Here is a 19,104-nt window from a genome sequence, read left to right as displayed (position 1 = left end):
CTTCACCCTCTGCCCCCCCATTCCCACTCCTTCTGAACTGCCTGCCGTTGATGAGTATACCCAGGACTTCTCTGTCCTCCAGAAGGAGACTCTACAATCGCTCCCAATGTCCTCATCCCATGTGGAGCGACAACCGGACAAAAAGAGTGGGAGACCTAAGGGGGGGGGGGGGGTACTCGCGGCGTTCCTCTCTCTGCAGCGCCTCGGTCAGACCCGCTGACCGGGAGCGCTGCACTGACACTGTCGGCGGGGATGCCATTTGCATAGCGGGACGCGCCCGCTCGCGAATCGCATCCTAAGTCACTCACCTGTCCCGGTCCCCGGCTGTCACGTCCTGGCGTGCGCGGCTCCGCTCCTTAGGGCGCGCACGCGCCAACTCTTTAAGATTTAAAGGGCCAGTGCACCAATGATTGGTGCCTGGCCCAATCAGTCTGATTAGCTTCCACCTGTGCACCTGTCTATATAACCTCACTTCCCCTTTCCTTCCTTGCCGGATCTTGTTGCCATTGTGCCTTGAGAAAGCGTTTATTGTGTTTGCCATAACTGTGTTCCTGACCTTGATATTTCTATGGACTACGAACCTTGCCGCCTGCCCCGACCTTCTGCTACGTCTGACCTTGCCTCTGTCTAGTCCTTCTGTCCCACGCCTTCTCAGCAGTCAGTGAGGTTGAGCCGTTGCCGGTGGATACGACCTGGTTGCTACCTCCGCAGCAAGACCATCCCGCTTTGCGGCGGGCTCTGGTGAAGACCAGTAGCAACCTAGAACCGGTCCACCGACACGGTCCACGCCAATCCCTCGCTGACACAGAGGATACACATCCAGCCTGCGGAATCGTAACAGTAGTTCTTGTTGCGCTGGCCGGCACATATAGCAGTGTGCAAGTATGGCAGATGAGTCGGCAAGCCGGCGTCTGCCTTGTGTAAAGTCTGCGCGCCGGATCTGAGGTTTCCCAAACGGTACAGACAAGGATATGATAGCAAAGAGCAAAATAAAATGAAATTTAGTATAGTAGTACTACAGTGGTGGCGGTGCTATTTCTATATTATAAAGACCTTACTGCAAATATCTATTTTACCGAAGAAGGAACCTCTGGAGGTTCCGAAACCACCCACAAGGGCCCTGTGGGTGGACTTTGTATATGCATTTGACTATTTCTTTTATTTAATACAATAAATCAATTGATTTTTAACTCCTCTTTATCCATATATTTTTTTTTAGCCCTTGAGCTCCAAATTCTCTACTCGTGTTTCTGTTTAGCTATTGCTAATGCCAAATTTTTGGTTAAACCCAGAAAATACAGGTAAAATACAGTTTAGCCCATTGCACAATGCTTTGCTCAAATTGCTTTGTGTTGCAGTGCGATGGCTTTCTATGGGCTCGTTCTACTGTCACACTGCTGGGATTTGTAGTGCAGAATGATTAGACACAATAATGCAGGTCAACCCATTGCACAATGCTTTCCTTAAATTGCTTTGTATTGTAGTGTTAAAGCTTTCTGAGATAAGTATTTGCACACTGTTCTCTCAAAATTTTTGCTCCAAGATGGCAGCTGCAATGCAGTGCATAGAGCTTCATCACTCCTTTTAATCCCACCCCTATGCTCTCTCCTGATTGGCCTGTGGGGCTATATGCAAGCACTAATTGGCTAACCTGGGATCATATGATCTTGCTGCTAGCTGCAAAGTATGCTGGGCTACCCTGATGTCATCTCAGTGTTCCTACTTCCACATCCTAAGCTGAAATGACACCAAAATGTGTTGCTCGTCCCTTCTCCTTGAATAGCACTGCTTCCAGGTGCACACATGCCAATCCATGCAAAGTTCTAATGTTCGCGATACAGCATTTTAGGTAATGTCCTGGGTGAGACTGGGTTCTACAAGCATTTATGAAACCGATTGAAAAGGTATATACATTTATGATTTAGTTTGTAATGAAATGTATGAAATAGATAGATAGGAAATAAGGAAGAAAAAGTAAAGACATTTACGAAATATAGAAGTCAAAGAACTTCATTATACTGAATGTAGTCTATAGAAAACATGGGTACATTTGCACATTGTTATGAAGCGCCCCCCTTAAACTCACTTTAAAGATGATATTAGGCAATGGTACGGTAAATAGAAAGTGCTTGAAATAATGGTTGTAGGGGAATTTCTTTCTGTACAGGTCAGTTTGATAATACACATGCAGATCTTTAGGGAATTTCAGATTCTCAGGAGTTACCCTGCTGGAGCTGACAGCAGACACCATTACCATTTCTCCTGTATATTCTTCATTCCTGCGCAGTCACAGGCTGTCATGATCTCTGTCAGCACATCACGATAGACGACGTCTGCAGTGCTTTGAGATAATATTGCATTCTGCTGGCAGCTCCAGCAGTCTGAGCTTACATCTTGAAATTTAAAGATCTCTATTGCCCTGTATTCATTTTATCAGAATCATCTTGTATGCATCCGTGATCTATTGTATTATGCTTCTATTAGCATTATTTTTTTATATAAATTGTTTCTGGTAATTGGCTTAACCCGATCAGGACCCATGACTTAACGGTACATCCCGACACCCTGGGTCTTAAGGACCCATGACGTACAGTTACGTCATGGGCAGTTCCAGTCCCCGCCGTGCGCCGGGCGGGGATTGGAGCGTGATGCCTGCTGAAATCATTCAGCAGGCATCCCGTGCAAATGCCCAGGGGGGTCATCAGACCCCCCATGTCGGCGATCGCGGCAAATCGCAAGTGAATTCACACTTGCGATTTGCGCGATTCCGGGTCATTACGGGTCTATAGTGACCCGGTGACCCGGAATGTAAGGGGGATCGCGGGTGTCTAAGACACCCAGAATCCCCCTGAAGCGATAGGAGTGAGGTGGCATGGGTGCCACCCCTCCTATCCTTGCTATTGGTGGTCTAGATGCGACCACCAATAGCAGATCGGGGGCGGGGGGGGGGGGGTTTACTTTCGTTTTCCCCGTCCTGCCCTCCCACAATAGGCGGGGCAGGATGGGGAAACGACGGGGACCGGCGCCGAAGATCCACTTACCGATCCGGGCGGGCGACGGAGGCTGCAGGCGACGGAGATCGGCGGGCGGCGATGACGTGCGGCTGGATCCGACGGAAGCCGGTGAGTTGCCTAGCAACATCTGGAGGGTACAGTTTGAGACCATTATACAGTGGTCTCTAACTGTAGCCCTCCAGATGTTGCAAAACTACAACTCCCAGCATGCCCAGACAGCTGTTTGGGCATTCTGGAATATGTTGTTTTGCAACAGCTGTAGGGCTACAGTTTGAGACAACTATATAGTGGTCCCTAAACTGTAGCCCTCCAGATCTTGCAAAACTACAACTCCTAGCATTCCCAAGCAACTGTTTGCTGTCAGGGCATGCTCGGAATTGTAGTTTTGCAACAGCTGGAGGACCACAGTTTGGAGATCACTTTGCAGTGTTCTCTAAAACTGTAGCCCTCCAGATGTTGCAAAACTGCAAATTCCAGCAAGTCAAAACAGCAATCAGCTGTCTCGGCATGCTGGGAGTTGTAGTTGCGTACCTCCAGCTATTGCATAACTACTTCTCCCAGCATGCCCGTCGGCGATCAGTACATGCTGGGAGTTGTAGTTTTGCAACAGCTGGAGGCACACTGGTTAGAAAATGCTGAGTTAGGTAACAGAACCTAACTGAAGGTTTTCCAACCAGTGTGCCTCTAGCTGTTGCAAAAGTATAACTCCCAGCATGCACGGTCTGTCAGTACATGCTGGGAGTTGTAGTTTTGAAACAGCTGGAGGTTTGCCCCCCCATGTGAACGTACAGGGTACATACACACGGGCAGGCTTACAGTAAATTTCCTGCTTCAAGTTTGAGCTGCGGCAAATTTTTCGCCGCAGCTCAAACTCCTAGCGGGAAACTCACCGTAACACGCCAGTGTGTTACATAGTTAGTACGGTCGAAAAAAGACATATGTCCATCAAGTTCAACCAGGGAATTAAGGGGTAGGGGTGTGGCGCGATATTGGGGAAGGGATGAGATTTTATATTGTGTGAATGTACCCTAAAAACACTACACTACACTAACACATAATAAAGAGTAAAACACTACATATACACCCCCTTACACTGTCCCCCCCCCCCCCCCCCCAATAAAAATTAAAACCATATTGTATGGCAGTGTTTCCAAAACGGAGCCTCCAGCTGTTGCAAAACAACAACTCCCAGCATTTCCGGACAGCCACTGACTGTCCAGGCATGCTGGGAATTTAGCAACAGCTGGAGGCTGGCGTAGAATACCCCTATGTCCACCCCTATGCGATCCCTAATTTAGTCCTCAAATGCGCATGGCGCTCTCTCACTTCAGAGCCCTGTCGTATTTCAAGGAAACAGTTTAGGGCCACATATGGGGTATCTCCGAACTCGGGAGAAATTGCACTACAAATATTGGGGGCTTTTTCTCCTTTTACTCCTTATAAAAAGGAAAAGTTGGGGCTACGCCAGCTTGTTAGTGTAAAAAACTGAAAAAAAATTTACACTAACATGCTGGTGTTGCCCTTTACTTTTTATTTTCACAAGCGTTAAAAGGAAAAAAAGACCCCAAAATTTGTAACGCAATTTCTCCTGAGTACAGAAATACCCCAGATGTGGGCGTAAAATGCTCTGTGAGCGCACAACAAGGCTCAGGAGTGAGAGCGCACTATGTACATTTGAGGCCTAAATTGGTGATTTGCACAGGGGTGGATGATTTTACAGCGGTTCTGACATAAACGCAAAAATATAAATATCCACATGTGACCCCATTTTGGAAACTACACCCCTCATGTAATGTAATAAGGGGTACAGTGAGCATTTACGCCCCACAGGTGTCTGACAGATTTTTGGAACAGTGGTCCGTGAAAATGAAAATAACATTTTTCATTTGCACAGCCCACTGTTCCAAAGATCTGTCAAACACCAGTGTGGTGTAAATACTCACTGCACCCCTTATTAAATTGTGTTAACGGTGTAGTTGCCAAAATAGGGTCACATGTGGGGGGGGTCCACTGTTCTGGCACCACAGGGGGCTTTGTAAACGCACATGGCCCCTGACTTCCATTCCAAACAATTTTTTTCCCAAAAGCTCAATGGCGCTCCTTCTCTTCTGAGCATTGTAGTGCGCCAGCAGAGCAATTGACGTCCACACATGGGGTATTTCCATACTCAGAAGAGATGGGGTTACAAATTTTGGGGGGTCTTTTCTGCTATTAACCCTTGCAAAAATGTGAAATTTGGGGGGAAGCACACATTTTAGTGAAAAATTATTTAATTTTTTTTACATATGCAAAAGTCGTGAAACCCCTGTGGGGTATTTAGGCTCACTTTACTCCTTGTTACGTTCCTCAAGGGGTCTAGTTTCCAAAATGGTATGGCATGTTTTTTTTTGCTGTTCTGGCACCATAGGGGCTTCCTAAAGGCAACATGCCCCCCAAAAACCATTTCAGAAAAACGTACTCTCCAAAATCCCCTGGTCGCTTCCTTCGCTTCTGAGCCCTCTACTGCCCCCGCCGAACAATTTACATAGGCATATGAGGTATGTGCTTACTCGAGAGTTGGGCTACAAACATAAGTATAAATTTGCTCCTTTTACCCCTTGTAAAAATTCAAAAATTGGGTCTACAAGAACATGCGAGTGTAAAAAATGAAGATTGTGAATTTTCTCCTTCACTTTGCTGCTATTCCTGTGAAATACCTAAAGGGTTAAAACACTTACTGAATGTCATTTTGAATACTTTGGGGGTGCAGTTTTTATAATGGGGTCATTTGTGGGGTATTTCTAAGATGAAGACCCTTCAAATCCACTTCAAACCTGAACTGGTCCCTGAAAAATAGTGAGTTTGAAAATTTTGTGAAAAATTTGAAAATTGCTGCTGAACTTTGAAGCCCTCTGGTGTCTTCCAAAAGTGAAAACTTGTCAATTTTATGATGCAAACATAAAGTAGACATATTGTATATGTGAATCAAAAAATGTTTTATTTGGAATATCCATTTTCCTTACAAGCAGAGAGCTTCAAAGTTAGAAAAATGCTAAATTTTCTAATTTTTCATCAAATTTTGGGATTTTTCACCAAGAAATGATGCAAGTTACCACAAAATTTTGCCACTATGTTAAAGTAGAATATGTCACGAAAAAACAATCTCGGAATCAGAATGATAACTAAAAGCATTCCAGAGTTATTAATGTTTAAAGTGACAGTGGTCAGATGTTAAAAAAAATGGCCGGGTCCTACAGTGAAAATTGGCTGGGTCCTTAAAGGGTTAAAGGTGTACTCCACTGGAAAAAACAATTATTAAATCGACTGGTGGTAGAAAGTTAAACAGATTTGTAAATTACATTCCAGCTGCTTTATGATCCACAGAAAGTTCTATTCTTTTTGGAATTCCATTCTGTCTGACCACAGTGCTCTCTGCTGACACCTCTGTCCATGTCAGGGACTGTCCAGTGTAGGAGCAAATCCCCATAGAAACCTATCCTGCTCTGTCCATGTAAGGAAATTTTCAGAGTAGGAGAGGTTTCTATGGGAATTTTCTCCCACTCTGCACAGTTCCTGACATGGACAGAGGTGTCAGCAGAGAGCACTGTGGTCAGACAAAAAGGAAATTAAAAAAGAAAATAACTTCCTGTGGATAATACAGCAGCTAATAAGTACTGGAAGCATTAAGATTTAGAAATCTGTTAAACTTTCTGGCACCAGTTGATTTAAGGAAAAAAAAAAAAAAAAAAAAAAAAAAAAAAATATATATATATATATATATATATATATATATTCCCAGTGGAGTACCCCTTTAACCCCTTAGGGACCAGGCCATTTTACACCTTAGGACCAGAGCGTTTTTTGAACATCTGACCACTGTCACTTTAAACATTAATAACTCTGGAATGCTTTCAGTTATCATTCTGATTCCGAGACTGTTTTTTCGTGACATATTCTACTTTAACATGGTGGTAAATTTTTGTGGTAACCTGCATCCTTTCTTTTTGAAAAATCCCCAAATTTGATGAAAAAATTGAAAATTTTGCATTTTTCTAACTTTGAAGCTCTCTGCTTGTAAGGAAAATGGATATTCCAAATAATTTTTTTTAATTCACATATACAAGATGTCTACTTTATGTTTGCATCATAAAATTGATGTGTTTTTACTTTTGGAAGACACCAGAGGGCTTCAAAGCTCAGCAGCAATTTTCCAATTTTTCACAAAATTTTCAAACTCACAATTTTTCAGGGACCAGTTCAGATTTGAAGGGTCTTCATATTAGAAATACTCCATAAAAGACCCCATTATAAAAACGGCACCCCCAAAGTATTCAAAATGACATTCAGTCAGCATTTTAACCCTTTAGGTGTTTCACAGGAATAGCAGCAAAGTGAAGGAGAAAATTCCCAATCTTCATTTTTTACACTTGCATGTTCTTGTAGACCCAATGTTTGAATTTTTACAAGGGGTAAAAGGAGAAAATGTATACTTGTATTTGTAGCCCAATTTCTCTCAAGTAAGCACATACCTCATATGTCTATGTAAAGTGTTCGGCGGGTGCAGTAGAGGGCTCAGAAGCGAAGGAGCGACAAGGGGATTTTGGAGAGTACGTTTTTCTGAAATGGTTTTTGGGGGGCATGTTGCATTTAGGAAGCCCCTATGGTGCCAGAACAGCAAACCCCCCAACATGGCATACCATTATGGAAACTAGACCCCTTGAGGAACATAACAAGGAATTAAGTGAGCCTTAATACCCCACAGGTGTTTCACGATTTTGCATATGTAAATAAACATTGTTTTTTTTCACTAAAATGTGTTTCCCCCCAAATGTCACATTTTTGCAAGGGTTAATAGCAGAAAATACCCCCCAAAATGTGTAACCCCATCTCTGAGTATGTAGGTACCCCATAAGTTGACCTGAAGTGCACTACGGGCGAACTACAATGCTCAGAAGAGAAGGAGTCGTATTTGGCTTTTTGAGAGCAAATTTTGCTCGGGGGGCATGTCGCATTTAGGAAGCTCCTATGGTGCCAGAACAGCAAAAAAAAACACATGGCATACCATTTTGGATACTAGACCCCTTGATGAACATAACAAGGAATAAAGTGAGCCTTAATACCCCACAGGGGTTTCACGACTTTTGCATATGTAAAAAAAAAATAATGTTTTCCCAAAAATGTGTGTTTCCCCCCAGATTTGACATTTTTGCAAGGGTTAATAGCAGAAAATACCCCCAAAAATTTGTAACCCCATCTCTTCTGAGTATGGAAGTACCCCATAAATGGACGTCAAATGCACTACGGGAGCGCTACAATGCTCAGAAGAGAAGAAGTCACATTTGCAAATTTTGCTGAAATGGCCGGACATGTCGCATTTAGGAAAAACAAAAAAACACATGGCATACCAGCAAAAAAAACATTTTGGAAACTAGACCCCTTGAGGAACGTAGCAAGGGTAAAGTAAGCCTTAATACCCCACAGGGGTTTCACTACTTTTGCATATGTAAAAAAAAAAAAAATGGGGGTTTTCCCAAAAATTTTATATTTTTACAAGGCTAAATAACAGAAAAGACACCCCACAATTTGTAAATACATACCTGTAAGGACATACCTGATTTTTGGATGATTTTGGCTCCAATGGTGCACACCAGGTCTTGGTATAGGCATGAGGTCAGTCAGGGGCCTTGAGCTTTTCATAGCCGAGGATGTGGGACCCCTCCTCAAGGAACGTTAATGGGGGGAGCACTGAGCCCTAAAATAGGGGAACACTATGGGGGACAACGGTCCGTAACTGGGGTATACAGGTGGGGTACAGAGGCCCGTAATATGGGGTACAGTGGGCCAGAAAATTATAAATTATAATAAAAAAGGATATATTCCCAGAATGATGACCCAGAGCATAGCCAAAACTAAAAAAAATATGCCCACCCCAAACCCTATGCTCTGAGTCATCATTCTGGGAATGTGATGTGTGTGGCCGTCCCTAACCTGTTGCCTCAAATGCGCACCCGCTCAGGTAGAGAAAGAGCGCTGCGCATTTGAGGCAACATAAAAAAGTCCCCGATGATAGTGACTCAGTGACCTATGACCCATTTTTGAAAAAAACACCCCCAGAGGTCTTATCAGGTATTTTTTTTTTTTTCATTTTTTTTTTTTGGGGGGGGGGGGGGGGGGGCAATTTAGTGGTTTTAGAAGGTTAACAATTTGGAATGTACTCTGGACTTGGTACATTGGTCAAATTATGGAAAATTAAACTGAAAAGAGAAAATGTAGGGCTCCATGGTAGTGTGATACTCCCTGAAGCAGCCTATGCAGAGGCCCGGATTTTCTGGGCAAGTGTCGCACTGATACGTGGTGTCCTTCCGTATCCCCCTCCTGCTACACACTCTGCATCTTTTCTGGGTTCGTCCCTTCTTTCCACTGTGGGGGATCACACCTGGAAAGTGTTGGGCTGGGACGATCCTGGCGCCTATAACTCCAGACCCTTGGGAAGTCCAGCCTGATCTTTCCCGGTCGCCAAAGATCAGGAACCTTAGGACTTCTTCTTGGTACTGGAGGAATGTCCCTGTGTTGCCAGCGTACTGGGATAGTACAAAAGCGTTGTACATGGCAACCTGCACCAAGTAGACCGCAACTTTTTTGTACCATGCCCATGTTTTCTGCATGGTGTTATATGGCTTAAGGACTTGATCTGAGAGATCAACTCCCCCCATATACCGATTGTAGTCCCAAATACAATCGGGCTTGAGGACCGGTCCCACGGTACCTCGCATAGGGACAAGGGTGCTGCCGTTCCCATGAATAGTGGTGAGCATAAGGACATCCCTCTTATCCTTATACTTCACCAACAACAGGTTATCATGGGTGAGGGCCCAGGACTCACCCGTGGGGATAGGCGTCTGGACCAAATTTAGAGGGAGGCCTCTCTGGTTCTTCCGCACGGTCCCACAAGCGGACGTGGATCTGGCGGAAAGGGATTTGAACAGAGGGATGCTGGTATAAAAGTTTTCCACGTATACGTGGAAACCCTTATCCAGCAATGGGTGCACAAGGTCCCAAACGAGTTTCCCGCTAACACCCAGAGTGGGGTGACATTCTGGGGGTTCAATACGGGAATCTCATCGCTCATATAATCTAAACTTGCAAGTGTACCCGGAGGTACTCTCGCAGAGTTTGTTGAGTTTCACGCCATACCGCGCCCGCTTCGAGGGAATATACTGGCGGAAGATAAGTCTCCCCTTTAAACTGATGAGAGACTCCTCTACAGAGAGGTCCCTGAGCGGTACGTAGGCCTCCAAAAATTTGGCCCCAAAGTGATCGATGACCGGCCTCACTTTGTAAAGCCGATCATGGGCGGGATCACCTCGGTAATGACATGCCGCATTATCTACATAATGCAGGCATTTCCGAATGGCCTCGAACAGCCTCCGTGTCATCACCATGCTGTAAAGTGGGGTCTGATAGAGGACGTCCCCGCTCCAGTAATGACGAGCACTTGGTTTTTTATCCAGGCCCATATGCAGCGTGAGGCACCAAAATGTCCTCATTTCTACTGCATCAATGGCGTGCCATTCATTGGGCCTGGCCAAAAGCGAAGTATGTAGTGTGTGGTGCTTGGTGCTTGTAAAAAGTGTACAACAGTAATAGAAAAAAAAAGCTGCGGCCCCCCAAAAAAAAGGTGTGGCACACGCAGCTCACTGAACCCCTAATAGGACCCGGGGTAAGGGATCAGACCCTAATATGACCCTGGGGGACCTATTAGGTTTTCAGGGGGGGGGATTTGATTTTTTATTAAAAGAAAAAAAAAAGCTGCAGCAAAAAAAAAAAAAAAACAGACGGCGCACGCAGCTCCCTGAACCCCTAATAGGACCCGGGGGTCAGGGATCAGACCGTAATAGGACCCTTGGGGACCTATTAGGGGGTTGGGGACTTTTTTTTTTTTTTACTTTTTTAACTTTATTAACTCCTACCTGTCCCTGCAATCCGCTGTCCCTATTCTAAGGCTGGAGAGGGGGCTCCGGAGCTCCGAGGGGGGATCCACGGTCTTCTCACTGCTGCACCCGCTGACTGAACACAGAAAGTGGGTGCAGCAGTGGGAAGGGACCGTTAACCCCTCCTCTGCCGCGCTACTATTGGTCAGAGGATCGCCGGCCAATAGTAGCGTTGCTGGGGAGGTGACAGTATTGTCACCTCTCCCCAGCAACGGCAGGTGATTGGCGGTGTATCGTACACCGCCGATCACCATCTAGTTCCGGGTCATCGGGTCACCACTGACCCGAATGACCGGAATCACCGCAGATCGCCCGCGCCGACATGTGGGGGTCCCGGGAGGCATTTGCCTCAGACGCCGAGGGGGCGGAGTGTGATGTCACATTGTCCTTTGGATAGTGGATAAGATGTATTTGGCCGGAATACCTTTAGGGGTACCCTGCAACTAGACATCTCATCCCCTATCCAAAGGATAGGGGATGAGATGTATGATCTCGGGGGACCCCCACGATCCCTCCGGCAGCAGCCCTGTTTCTAAGCTGCACAGAGCGAGGATCGCTCTATGGCTAATGATGGGCGATGCAGGGGGTGGAGTATCATGATGTGATGGCTCCACCCCCTTGTGAGGTCACACCCCACCCCCTCAATGCAAGTCCATGTAAGGGGGCGTGGCAGCCATTACGTCACAATACATCCCCTGCATCACCCATCATTAGCCACCGAGCGACCCTCGGTCTGTGCAGGTGAGAAATGGGGGTGCTGCAGGAGAGATTGCGGGGGTCCCCAGCGACAGGACTCCCACAATCAGACATCTTATCCCATATCCTTTGGATTGGGGATAAGATGTCTAGGGAGTATCTACCTGTTATAGTAGTATTTGGGGGAGAGCGGAAAGACTGTTCACACTACTGTCAAAGGTTCTACTTCGAAACTCTATTATCAATTCACATGAGAAGAAGAATATTGCATGCAGAACAATTGTTGACGAACTTTATCTAAAGTCAATTGTTCCCTCTTCATCATACCATGGATCTGGCACTGCTTTGTGAACAAACCCTAGGTAGTATTTTAGCAAATTTGGGATATTTTTCGAGAGTTTCGGCGAAGCCCTTTTAATATAGCAAATTTTTACACGTCAGCACTCCCATTGAAATTATGTGTTCATACTAGATCTTTACAAGAACAAGATAAACTCTACATTCCAGTAAATACATTAAATGACAGATGTGCAGATTTCCTCGCACTAGAAAAGGCATAAAGGTTTAAAGAGAGCGTGTGAGCTCAAGTTCACAAGACTGCATTACAACTACTTCTGGAAATTTGGTATGTGAGAAGGCCATGTTTGGAGGAAGACAAATCCAACGAAAATACATATAGTCATAGAATTTCACAGTAGGGGATGTTAAATCATAAATAGTCACTGTGGTTTCAAACAACTTACCTCAATTTTTTTTAATTAATGTTTATTATTATTTATTTTTATTATTATTATTTTTTATTTTTATTATTATTATTATTATTTATTTTTATTTTTATTATTATTAATTGTATATGGCCTTTGGTTCCAGGGATCTGCACAAATAAAATGGGGTTAAAAACATAAAATATACAAGTAAATCATTTCATGCACCAACAATGACTCCTTACCCCAGAAAAAAAACGGCTCTTAAGTCTTGACCACTAGGTGTCTCTGCTCTCCTCTGCCTATTATTTGGGGAAATCTGCCTCTATCAACAGATCAGGACAAATTACAGAAAGTGGAGACAGGCTTTTCTACTGCTTTGTTCAAAACCTGGGTTGTGTACTTGCAATGTGTGAGTTAGTCTGCCTGCTAAAGAAGATACACACCCTCAAAGGTAAATCAAGGCTTCTCTGTTCTCAATCACCAACCATAAAGCTAATCGCAGCTGTTCCTTGTGTGAATAAAAATTTTCTTACTGTATTTCCACAGTGCTACAGTATAATCTGCTGCTCTTTTCAGCTTCTCAGTAGCAGCAGCAACAGTAGAAACTCAGAACTTACATGTCTGTGGCATAGCAAGATGAGTATGCTGTGCTCTGATGTGACTTGTTAGGCAACAAAGGGAGGGCATACTAGCAAACAGGTGATCTGTGCTCCCACCCCCTGGAATGGAGAGAATGAGAAATAGCTGTGCACCATGTGACTCTGAGACTCAAAATCAGCAGTGATAAAACTGTCATTTGTTACCTTATTACTCTTTACATGGCAGAATTTCCGCTTGCAGAATTCCGCCTCAAATTAAAGTCCATAGACTTCTATGGTATTCCGCACTCCCATTCACACTTCTGAATTTCCGCTTGCGGAAATTCAGAAGTGTGAATGGGAGTGCGGAATACCATAGAAATCTATGAAATACAGACAAGGAGAGCGCTCCTAGTGTGATAACGTATTGTAAAGAACCACTGGGTAAATAAACCATTTTACCTTTGAAGTCTTGTGCGCGTCTTTTATCCTGGGCTGTTCCTTGGAGGGATCCGTCTGATAGAAATCTATGGGCCTTAAAGGGTTCCTTTCATCAAAAAAACTATTTGATACATTATAGATTAATGTATGCAGAATAACTTTCCAATAGCATCTTATTAAAAAAAATATGCTTCTTTCTGTTTAATTTTCCACTTTGAAAAAATTACCACTAGGGGTCTCCCTTCCAGTCTTTTTTTTTTTTTTTATAGATTTCAGACTCATGCTGGAGTCCTAAATCTCAGACTGCAGCCAGGAAACAGACAGACTCAGCACTGCTCCCTGCCAGGGAGTTTATCTGTGTCCCGGCTGAAGTCTGAGATTTAGGACTCCAGCATGAGTCGTTATGTTGGGAGAGAATATATGAAAACTATCGATGGTCCGAAATGAATGACCAAACATTCGTGAGAACTTATCGTGCAACACCAAAGACATTCTAAGATTGATTGTTAACCAAAGAGGGTGTACGTACCCCGAGGGTGTACGTACCCCGCCACAAAGAAAGCTGAGCAGATGGTATATACAATACTGTACGATATACAGATATCATGTTATGAAGGAAGTACAATCTGCAAGCATAGTGTTCTAGAGCAGGAGGAGCCAAGCAGATGATATATACGGTGCAATCTGCAGCCTTATGATGTAAAGTGGGAGGAGCTGAGTAAATGTTATATAGGATATAATATATATGAGAGAGGAGCTGAGCAGCTGATGTATACAATATAGTACAACATGCATGTGTTATGTTATGAAACAGGAGAAGCTGAGGATATAATAGGTGCAATACAGTACTATGCCTGAGCCACATGGATAATGCTGGAGGTGGTGAGCAGATGATATATACAATACAGTATGTACTGCAGGTATCATGGCATAGAAGCAGAGGAGCTGAGAATAGGATACATACAAACACATACACAAAATAGTACAACCTGTAGACATTATATTATCTGAGAGCTGAGCAGCTAGTAGATAGAATACGGTACAAAGGCCAAACCTAAGACAGCACAGCCTGTGGTAGCATACCTCGGAGCAGGAGAAGCTGATTAGATAACAAACGCAATACAACTGTGCAGAGCATGTAGCACACACAGCTCAGCAGATTCTGTAGACAGCACCATGAGTGAGCATGTATTATACACATTACGGTAAGCAGTGCAGCCACCTGACTTAGGGCAGGAGAGAGGAGTGAGCATGTAATACACACATTACGGTAAGCAGTGCAGCCACCTGACTTAGAGCAGGAGAGAGGAGTGAGCATGTAATACACACATTACGGTAAGCAGTGCAGCCACCTGACTTAGAGCAGGAGAGAAAAGTGAGCATGTAATACACACATTACGGTAAGCAGTGCAGCCACCTGACTTAGAGCAGGAGAGAGGAGTGAGCATGTAATACACACATTACGGTAAGCAGTGCAGCCACCTGACAGAGCAGGAGAGAGAAGTGAGCATGTAATACACACATTACGGTAAGCAGTGCAGCCACCTGACTTAGAGCAGGAGAGAGGAGTGAGCTATGAATGCAGCTCACATCCTGGTTAGCAGGCAGGAAAAGTTTATGTCAGCATCTATAACAGTTTAGCATGAGGAGGCAGGGAGCTGCGTACATGAGCCATCTCCTCCTGTGAGCAGAACTCGAGGAGAAGATGCCAATAGCAGGACAGAGAGGCAGGCCTCCGCCTCTCCCACAAATCCAGGCTGATTACAATCAGCCTTAATTATATATATATATATATATATATATATATATATATATATATATATATATATATCTTATTCGTTATGGTGTATAGGGTTAACAAACCATATAGCTTTTTAATAACAAAACTGTTTTTGAAATTGTAAGTGACATTTTATTCCATTGCACCTTGAGAAACATTTATGCTTTTCACATGACACTACACCACACATTACACAGCTTATGGCTAGATTTTTACACATGTGAGTCAAAATGTTTAAATGTCAAAGGATAATAATTGCAAGAATGTCCCTTTAAGCGTAACATACCCCAGAGCCTATCGAACTACGACAATGGGCTCTATGAGTCGTTTCCTTGGAAAAATCAAAGAGCCACTAAAGCTGACATCTAATCAAACGGGAGAATATAAAGAAGAGCTACTCATGTGGAACCGGAACATATCTAACCATCATAACGTAGGGATTTCCCACTGCATCGACCAAAGAGACTTTCATACAAGACTGTATGCATTAAATGCACATTTGAAAAATAATAAATGAATAAGAAATTTACAAATACAATTCCTTCCTATAACATAGGGCCATTTCTAGCTGAATAGGCCGACATGACCCTGTGGAATAGAGCCAGCGATCAGCCAATGAATAAGCTTGTTTGTTGTCTAATCGCTTCTTTTTGACAGATTAAAAAAATAACATTGTTGGCTGCTCTTCTCCTCACGTAATAGGGTATGTGAGGCTGACAAGTGACGGGCCATGCAAACGACCTAGCGATCATTCAAGTGACCCAGCCCATGTAATTCTTGAGAAGGGATCTCAGTGCTGAGATACTTTCTGATCACTAGGCTTAAAGTGGCTCTCCGGCGCTAAGACAACTTATCCCCTATCCAAAGGATAGGGGATAAGATGCCTGACCGCGGGGGTCCTGCCGCTGGGGACCCCCGTGATCTTCCATGTCACACCCCGTTAGCTTTAGCCCCCGATGCGGCATGGAAGATCACGGGACCCCCGTGGTCAGGCATCTTATCCCCTATCCTTTGGATAGGGGATAAAATGTCTTAGCGCCGGAGTACCCCTTTAATTGTGTGAAGCCTCTGGTCCGCAATCTGATCACAGCAGACAGGCTGCATAGACTATCCTGGAGCACTCTGACTGAACAACAAGTCAGGGAGGGAAGTGCTTTGCCGTGCACTTCACTCTGCTATAATTAGTGCTCCAAGGGGGTCTCAGCACCAAGACCCCGACTGATCTTGCCTTTTGATATGTCTGTAGGTCAATTTTAATGACTGATGCTTTAATGGCACTAAATGTGAAATTCCATCCCTTTTTTTTTTCAAATTAGAAGTGTAAAAGTGCAAAAAACAACAACAAAAAACTGAAATAGTGCCCTTGAGTCCATTCTCCTCTTTTAACTACACTTGCAATTCTAAAATTAATATTTCAAATTCCTCAACATTGCTTATTTTTATTTATTTTTAAAACATGTGACGGCCTTGGCGCACAGCAATGTACATATATATTGCACTGTACAGAGTTTATAAAGAGACGGCAGAGGTTGTGCTCGTTTTATAGAACGTGAGTGGCGGCTGCTATTAGCAGCCGATGCTCACAAGAAATGTAGGACATCAGTGATTATGCTAATATCCACCATTAACCCTTTAGATCAATGCAGATCATGGCATCTAAAGAAGGAAATGGAGCTTCCTCTGAGAGCATCCCCTGACGCCCCCAGAGGAAGCTACATTTAGGAAGAAAACAAATGTTGGGGTGTGCACACCAGATACCAGGATTTTTTGCTTAACACTTTTTTTTATCTTTGGTCTGGATATAGTTACATAGTTACATAGTTAGTACGGTCGAAAAAAGACATATGTCCATCAAGTTCAACCAGGGAATTAAGGGGTAGGGGTGTGGCGCGATATTGGGGAAGGGATGGGATTTTATATTTCTTCATAAGCATTAATGTTATTTTGTTCCATGAATGTATCTAATCCTGTTTTAAAGCTGCTAATTGTTCCTGATGTGACCAGTTCCTGAGGTAGACCGTTCCATAAATTCACAGTCCTCACGGTAAAGAAGGCGTGTCGCCCCTTGAGACTAAACTTTTTCTTCTCCAGACGGAGGGAGTGCCCCCTCGTCCTTTGGGGGGGTTTAACCTGGAACAGTTTTTCTCCATATTTTTTGTATGGGCCATTAATATACATTTATCATATCCCCCCTTAAATGTCTCTTCTCAAGACTAAACAATTGTAACTCCTTTAATCGCTCCTCATAGTTAAGATGTTCCATGCCCCATATTAGTTTAGTCGCGCGTCTCTGCACCCTTTCCAACTCCGCAGTGTCCCTTTTATGGACAGGTGCCCAAAACTGAACAGCATATTCCAAGTGAGGCCGTACCAATGCTTTATAAAGGGGGAGTATTATGTCCCTGTCCCTTGAGTCCATGCCTCTTTTGATACATGACAATATCCTGCCGGCTTTGGAAGCAGCAGCCTGACATTGCATGCTATTCTGTAGTCTGTGATCTACAAGTACACCCAGATCCTTCTCTACCAGTGACTCTGACAGTTTAATCCCCCCTAAGACATACGATGCATGCAGGTTATTAGTACCCAGATGCATAACTTTACATTTATCCACATTGAACCTCATTTGCCAAGTGGATGCCCAGACACTTAGTCTATCCAAGTCATCTTGTAACTTATGCACATCCTCTATAGACTGTACCGTGCTACAAAGCTTGGTGTCATCTGCAAAGGTAGAAACAGAGCTGTTAATACCCTCCTCTATATCATTGATAAATAAATTAGACAACAGCGGGCCCAGTACTGAACCTTGGGGTACACCACTAATAACTGGGGACCAATCAGAGTACGAATCATTGACCACCACTCTCTGGGTACGATCCATGAGCCAGTGTTCAATCCAGTTACAAACTAAAATTTCCAAACCCAAAGACCTTCACTCACCTGTCAGACGTCTATGAGGGACAGTATCAAACGTTTTAGCAAAATCCAGAAACACTATATCCACAGCCATTCCTCTGTCAAGGCTTCTACTCACCTCTTCATAAAAGCAAATTAGATTGGTCTGACAACTTCTATCCTTAGTAAACCCATGCTGGCTATCACTTATAATACAATTATCCCCTATGTATTCCTGTATGTAATCCCTTATAAGTCCTTCAAACAATTTACCCACAATGCACGTTAAACTTACCGGTCTATAGTTTCCTGGGGAAGACCTAGAGCCCTTTTTGAAGATTGGCACCACATTCGCCTTGCGCCAGTCCCTTGGCACAATACCAGACACCAGAGAATCTCTAAATATCATGAACAGGGGTACAGATATTACCGAACTTACCTCTCTAAGAACTCTTGGGTGTAGTCCATCCGGCCCTGGGGATTTGCTTACATTTATATCACTTAACTTACCTTGTACCATCTCTACATTAAGCCAGTTCAGTACATTACATGATGTGTTACCAGCACTGACCTGGCCAATGTCAGCTCCTTTTTCCATAGTGTATACAGAACTAAAGAACCCATTCAGTAGCTCCACTTTCTCTTGATCGCCTGTGACAACCACCCCATTATCATTATTAAGGGGTCCTACATGCTCTGTCTTTGGTTTTTTTGCATTTATGTATCTAAAAAAATATTTAGGATTAGTTTTGCTTTCTTTGGCCACCTGTCTCTCATTTTTAATTTTTGCTGTTTTTATAAAATTTTTACAGATTTTATTTACTAAGTAACTATATTGTGGTCGCTATTACCAAGGTTTTCCCTCACAGTTACATTACCAACCAGCTCTGCGTTGTTGGAAATGATCAGATCCAACAAGGCATCACTTCTTGTTGGGTCCTCCACAAACTGGCCCATAAAATTATCCTGCAATAAATTTAGGAATTTTCTCCCCTTTGTAGTTTTAGCCAACCCCCGGCC

The sequence above is a fragment of the Hyla sarda genome, chromosome 1, assembly GCF_029499605.1.
Source record: "Hyla sarda isolate aHylSar1 chromosome 1, aHylSar1.hap1, whole genome shotgun sequence".
In the NCBI taxonomy this organism is placed as follows: Eukaryota; Metazoa; Chordata; class Amphibia; order Anura; family Hylidae; genus Hyla; species Hyla sarda.
Note: the sequence above shows the minus strand (reverse complement) of the source record.